Here is a 7,143-nt window from a genome sequence, read left to right on the forward strand (position 1 = left end):
GGGAGGAATAGTGCCACGTGATTGTTGTGATGGAAATGAATAGTGCCCCATCATTGGTGTCACAGGGAGGAATACTGCCCCATCATTGGGAGGAATTGTGCCCCTCTGTTGGTTAGGCAATGAAATAGTGCCCCAAGGGCCAGATAAAAGCAAGCAAAGGGCCACAGCTTTGACACCACTGTCATAAAATCCATTAAATGGGTACCAAGGAGTCCAGATATGTTTAATCGTACATGATGATCTCAGCTTATTTCTTATACAGTAAAAGGCAGGACCATGTTTCTATTGTAAGACTGGAGGACCACCACACTTTGGCAAGAACCTGCTTGGGTGCAGTAAACAAAAAAGTTAAAAGTCGAGATTGTTCATAGTGGTTTCAAGTTCCAAAGAGCTTCTTTTGGGATACCTTTGCCCAAAAGTGTGTAGACCAGTTGGTAAACTTTGGTTCAATATCTCTTCATTTTGGAGGCATTACCACCATATGAGTGCCAGGAGCCCGATATCCCCTAAAACACACACCTGTAGAAGTTGGTACAAACTTCACCAAACATTGTGGGACCATATACAGTAACTGGAGTTGGACTCCCTTGCCAGCTCATTTCTAGAACAAGTGAGCAGTGGTTGGGCAAATTTGTCTCCAGTCCTGTTCCAAACTGGTGGCAAGCTTCCAGAGCTCAGCATATTGGGGGGGGTTGCCCTTTTGTATATGTGGGGAATCCCCCGCTCCCAGCTCATTGGCTCAACACTGACAGGTTACTTCTGAGTTTAGGCCAAACCTTGAGCCACAGCACAGCTCAACCCTACTTACCATTAAAAAAAAACGTCACCGATGCAATCAAAAACTCATCCTTCTTAAATACAGACACCATTCGAACATTTATGCTTCCACAACTCCTCAACCAGGGGTACATCTATACAAAAGGGTGGGATAATCGTGATATCATTGACCTAATATGGCCACAGGATGTCATGAGCATCTCCATCCCTCTGTGTAGCCTTAGCTGAAGGGCGGGGAATGTTTTAGACTCAACTCATTGGCTCAACCATGACATTTTTCTTTTATTTAATCGAATGCATCGTCAGATAAACCTGGTCCAGGCAAACATTTCCAAATCGGTGTTTCTTCCTTCATCTACCAGGGGGGTCGGCAACCCATTAATTGCGATCTACCTGTCGAGCGCGGGGGGCAGGTGGCAGGTAGATCACGATCAAGCCCTGTCCTGCTGACCCCGCAGGTGCTCCTTCCCCCATATCGACGAACCGCACAGAGACGAAATCTCATTTTGCCGACTTCACCCCTGACTTCACCCCCTTTTCCCTGCCCATTTAAACCCCACCTTTTTAATGAAGCGCCCATAAATGCAGCCTACTAGCGGCCATGAAATGCAGCCTCACCAGCGCCCATCAATGCAGCCTCACCAGCGCCCATCAATGCAGCCTCTCCAGCGCCCATCAATGCAGCCTCTCCAGTACCCATCAATTAAGCCTACCAGTGCCCATAAATGCAGCCTCACCAGTGCCCATTAATTCATGTTTGCTTGCTTCCATTCATTCGGGAGTCAGGACACAGACACAATCCTCTGCCGCCGCTGCGCCTCTGACACTATGTGCGAACGGAGCGGTGGCTGCCTGCTGATGCTGAGACTTAGTTGCTTGCTGCAGAGAGAAGAGAGTAGAAATATCAGTGGCCGGGCGCCCTAGGCGGCTGATGGAACATGAAGGCAGCAGTGGACATCTTGTTACACCCAGGCCAAGTCTTGTACCTCACACTTATTTTAGCAGTAAACTCACCTTATATACTGAAATACAGTATCTTTAAATCTGTGACCCGGTTTTGATGTTGAATTTGAAAAGCACCGACCAGCCCTGCAGTCAGAAGGTGGCGACAGCCATCTTGGTACACCCCGCACTGCTCAGCGCCAAACTGATAGTCATGAGGCGCCGAGGGACATTTTTCCACACCCTCACTTAGTCGCGGTATAATAGTAAATTTCAGTATATAAGGCGAGTTACTGCTAAAAATAAGTGTGAAATACAAGAGTTGCCTTGGTGTAACAAGATGTCCGCTGCTGCCTTCGTGTTCTGTCAGATTAGGAAACCTATTGGAACACATAGCGGCCATGTTGGAATGCATGGTGCATGTGCAATAAGAATTTTTGTTTGCAACGTCACTTCCGTTGCATTGTCTGATGGGTAGCGGTGTTCTCATAGAACAGAATGCATAGCGCTGTGGAACGCATGTTGGAACGCATAGCGCATGCGCAGTAAGTATACTGGCTTCCCCCTGTTGTCTCCCAAGACCGGGGTTCTGTCACATTAGGCGACCCGTCCGATTTGGCAACAGAAGTGACGTTACCAACAAAAATTGCTTACTGTGCATGTGCAATGCGTTCCAGCATGGCCGCTATTCGTTCCAATAGGTTTCTTCTTTTGACAGAACATGAAGGCGGCAGCGGACATCTTGTTACACCCAGGCAAGTCTGGAATTTTACACTTGTTTTAGCAGTAAAGTCAGCTTATATAGTGTAATACAGTATTTGACATCTGTGATACTGTTTTCATTTGAAAACCAACCATCAGCAAGGCTGCAGTCAGAAAGTGGTGACAGCCATCTTGGTACACCCCGTACTGCTCAGCGGCAAAATGATAGTCATAAAAGACAGACGACATTTTATGACACCCTCATTCGGTCGCGTTGATGTACTGTATTTCACTATATGTAAGCTGAGTTTACTGCTAAAATAAGTGTGACATTCAAGACTTGTGTGGGTGGAACAAGATGTCCGCTGCTGACTTCGTGTTCTGTCAGAATAAGAAACCTATTGGAACGCATAGTGGCCATTATGGAACGCATTGCGCATGTGCAGTAAGCAATTATTGTTGGTAACGTCACTTCCGTTACCAAATCTGATGGGTCACCTTATCTGAATCGGCAACCCATCAGATGAGGTAACGGAAGTGACGTTCCGTCGCTACACTGCGACGGCCATCTTGGTTAGAGTTGCCCCCTCATCTCTTTAAAACCGAACACATATTAATTACACAGGTTCTGAGGCTAATTTAATGCAGATAAGTGAGTTTAATCACCACCCTAATCTGCCTCAGAACCTGTGTAATTAATACGTGTTTGGTTTTAAAGAGATGAGGGGGCAACTCTAACCAAGATGGCCGTCGCAGTGTAGCGACGGAACGTCACTTCCGTTACCTCATCTGATGGGTTGCCGATTCAGATTAGGTGACCCGTCAGATTTGGTAATGGAAGTGACCGAACACATAATAATTACACAGGTTCTGAGGCTAATTTAATGCAGATAAGTGAGTTTAATCACCACCCTAATCTGCCTCAGAACCTGTGTAATTAATATGTGTTCGGTTTTAAAGGGATGAGGTGACAACTCTAATCTTGGTACGCCCCGCACTCGGCCGCAGTAAGCCTGCAGTCAGAAGGCCGCAGCGGACATCTTTTTACACCCACCCAAGTCTTGCATTTCACACTTATTTCTACCAGTAAACTGAGCTTATATAGTGAAATACAGGATTTTGAAATCAGTCGGACTGTTTGGATGTTGAATTTTAAAAGCTGCGATGTTCTGTCAGATTAGTAAACCTCCAAGATCAGCAGGCTTGCCGCTGCTTTTAATCACTCAAGGACTGAGGCCTTTTTTTGAGATTTGTTGTTTACAAGATAAAAACATTTTTTTTTTGCTCGAAAATTACTTAGAACTCCCAAACATTATACTTTTTTTTTCTAAAAACCTTAGAGAATAAAATGGCGGTCGTTGCAATACTTTCAGTCACACCGTATTTGCGCAGCGGTCTTACAAGCGCACTTTTTTTGGAAAGAATACACTTTTTTGAATTAAAAAAACTAAGACAAAAGTAAAGTTAGCCCAATTTTTTTTTATATTGTGAAAGATAATGTTACACCAAGTAAATTGACACCCAACATGTCACGCTTCAAAATTGCGCCCCGCTCGTGGAATGGCGACAAACTTTTACCCTTAAAAATCTCCATATGCAACGTTTAAAAAAATTCTGCAGGTTGCATGTTTTAAGTTACAGAGGAGTTCTAGGGCTAGAATTATTGCTCTCACTCTACCGATCGCGGCGATACCTCACATGTGTGGTTTGAACATCGTTTTCATCTGCACGCGAGCTCGGCGGGACAGGGCGCGTTTTTTTAATATGTTTTTTTTTTCCTTATTTATTTTCCCTTTTATTTTCTATTTTTACACAGGTTTTTTTTTTTTTTTAAATTCTGTCACTTTTATTCCTATTACAAGGAATGTAAACATCCCTTGTAATAGAAAAAAAGCATGACAGGACCTCTTAAATATAAGATGTGGGGTCAAAAAGACCTCAGATCTCATATTTACACTAAAATGCGATAAAAAAAATAAAAAATTTGTCATTTAAAAAAAAGAAAAATGTCCCTTTAAGAGCTATGGGCGGAAGTGACGTTTTGACTTTGCTTCCGCCCTGCAATGTTATGGAGACGGGTGGGGGCCATCTTCCCCTCACTCATCTCCATGCCCAGCAAGGGTGCAAATCCAATCACCTTCCGCCGCTGCCGACGGCTCCAGTAAGCGGCGGAGGGCACCGGAGCGCGGTGGGGGGGGGTGGGATTTCAGCATATAAGCTCAGTTTACTGGTAAAAATGCATGTGAAATACAAGACTTGGGTGTAAAAAGATGTCCGCTGCCGCCTTCTGACTGCAGGCTTACTGCGGACCAGTGCGGGGTGTAGCAAGATGGCTGCCGCAGTGTTGGGATGGAACGTCACTTCCGTCACCTAAACGCATAGCGCATGTGCAGTAAGTATACTGGCTTCCCCCTGTTGTCTCCCAAGTCCCGCCTGTCAAAACAATTGTTTGCTAGTTTCCTAGTATCCTAGCAACCAATAAGGTGCTTGGAGGACTCCATTCATAGGAGGAAGTTGTCCTCCTTCAGAGCTCCTCCCCCTCACGTGACGTACTTCCTGCCTTCTTACTGACTACGGAAAGGGCAGGAGGGAGGGGACTTGGTGTGTGGACTGGCCGGGAGTATGAGGGGACCTGTGTGGATCGGGACATTGCTGATGATGTGAGTGAGGGTCCTGAGGGGGAAGGGTCTGCCCTGTACACAGAGGAGGGGGGAGGGGACAGGGATCACACTGAATCGGTGTACATAACCCCCAACTGTCCCGGATTTCGAGGGACTGTCCCTCATTTGGAGCAATGACCCTCTTTCCTCCTCATTTGTCCCTCATTTTGCTCTGATCCATATAGTTGTATATAAAATGCACTATTTACCTCTCAAACAGTGTTTCCCAGGGCTAAACCTTTCATCCAATTTCTACATTTCTGCATTTGTAAATTCCAAAGGCCAGTATAAAGGAATAATGGGGGTAAAAAAGCACTTGTGGGTTTAACCAATCATTTGTTTTTGTACAATTCTCCTTTAACCACTTCAATACCGGGCACGCAGACACCTTCCCGCCCAGGCCAATTTTCAGCTTTCAGCGCTGTCGCAATTTGACTGACAATTGCGCGGTCATGTAACACTGTACCCAAACTAATTTTTTATCATTTTGTTCCCACAAATAGAGCTTTCTTTTGGTGGTATTTGATCACCTCTGCGGTTTTTATTTTTTGCGCAACAAATAAAAAAACACCGAAAATTTTGAAAAAAAACAAGTTTTTCTTTGTTTCTGTTAAACATTTTTGTAAATAAGTACCGTTTTCTTCTTCAATGACGGGCACTGATATGGCGGCACTGACGGGCACTGATGGGCACCAATTAGGTGGCACCAATGAGGTGGCACTGATGAGGTGGCACTGATGATGGGCACTGATGACGGGCACTGATAGGCGGCACTGATGGGCACTGATAGGTGGCACTGATGGGCATTGATAGGTGGCACTGGTATGCGGAACTTATGGGCACTCATAGGTGGCACCGATGGGCACTCATAGGTGGCACCGAAGGGCACTCATAGGCGACACTGAAGGGCACTCGTAGGTGGCATTGATGGGCACTCATAGGTGGCATTGATGGGTAGTTATGGGTGGCACTGATAGTTGACACAGATGGGCACGGATGGGCACTGATAGGTGGGCACTGATGGGCACAGATGGGCACCGACAGGCGGCACCGATGGACACTGATGGGTGGCACTGATGATACTGATTGTTTGCAGTGATGCCCCTAAGGGTGGCATTGCTGGGCATCACTGCAACATAATGGTGCCAATCAGTGCCCATTTGTGGGCACTGATTGGCACTGACTGGGCACACTGGGCACATGTGGATGGCCATGGGGTACATACCTGGCCATCCACATGTTGCCCCTTCCCTGGCGGTCCTAGTGGCAATCCATGGTGGTCCAGTGTGGTGATCTGAGGGGGGGGCTGCACTGATAAACAATCAGCACAGCCCCCCCAGCCAGGAGAGCCACCGATCGGCTCTCCTCTACTCACGTCTGTCAGACGCGAGTGAGGAAGAGCCGATCAACGGCTCTTCCTATTGACATCGTGATCAGCCGTGATTGCACACAGCTGATCACATGGTAAAGAGCCCCCGCTGGAGGCTCTTTACCAAGATCGGTGTAGCGGTGTGTCAGACTGACACACCGATCGCCGCGATGCGCGCCCCTGCGGGCGCGTGGCAGCATGTTATCCTGCTGGATGTCATATGGCGCCCAGTCAGGATAACTGAACCACCGCCCAGCCGTCATCTGCTATGGGCCGGGCGGGAAGTGGTTAAGGGAGGCATGGCAAGGGGTGTGTCCTATGCCTGCATACATTTGATGATAGGTGTCCCACATTCCCATCTCAGAAAGTTGCGAGGTATGGGTGTATTCTAGAGGGGGGAGAGAGGACATTCTCCCCCTGGGTCCTAGAACTGTACACTGATCTGCAACATCTCCCCATCTACAGAGATTGGGGGGGCATCCATCACCACACCATACACAGTACCTGTATCATGTCTGCAGTCTCTGACCATCTATTGTATCATGTCTGCAGTCTCTGACCATCTCCTGTATCATGTCTGCAGTCTCTGACCATCTATTGTATCATGTCTGCAGTCTGACCATCTCCTGTACCTTGTCTGCAGTCTCTGACCATCTCTTGTATCATGTCCGCAGTCTCTGACCGTCTACTGTA

Source organism: Aquarana catesbeiana, linkage group LG08 (assembly GCF_042186555.1).
Source record: "Aquarana catesbeiana isolate 2022-GZ linkage group LG08, ASM4218655v1, whole genome shotgun sequence".
In the NCBI taxonomy this organism is placed as follows: domain Eukaryota; kingdom Metazoa; phylum Chordata; class Amphibia; order Anura; family Ranidae; genus Aquarana; species Aquarana catesbeiana.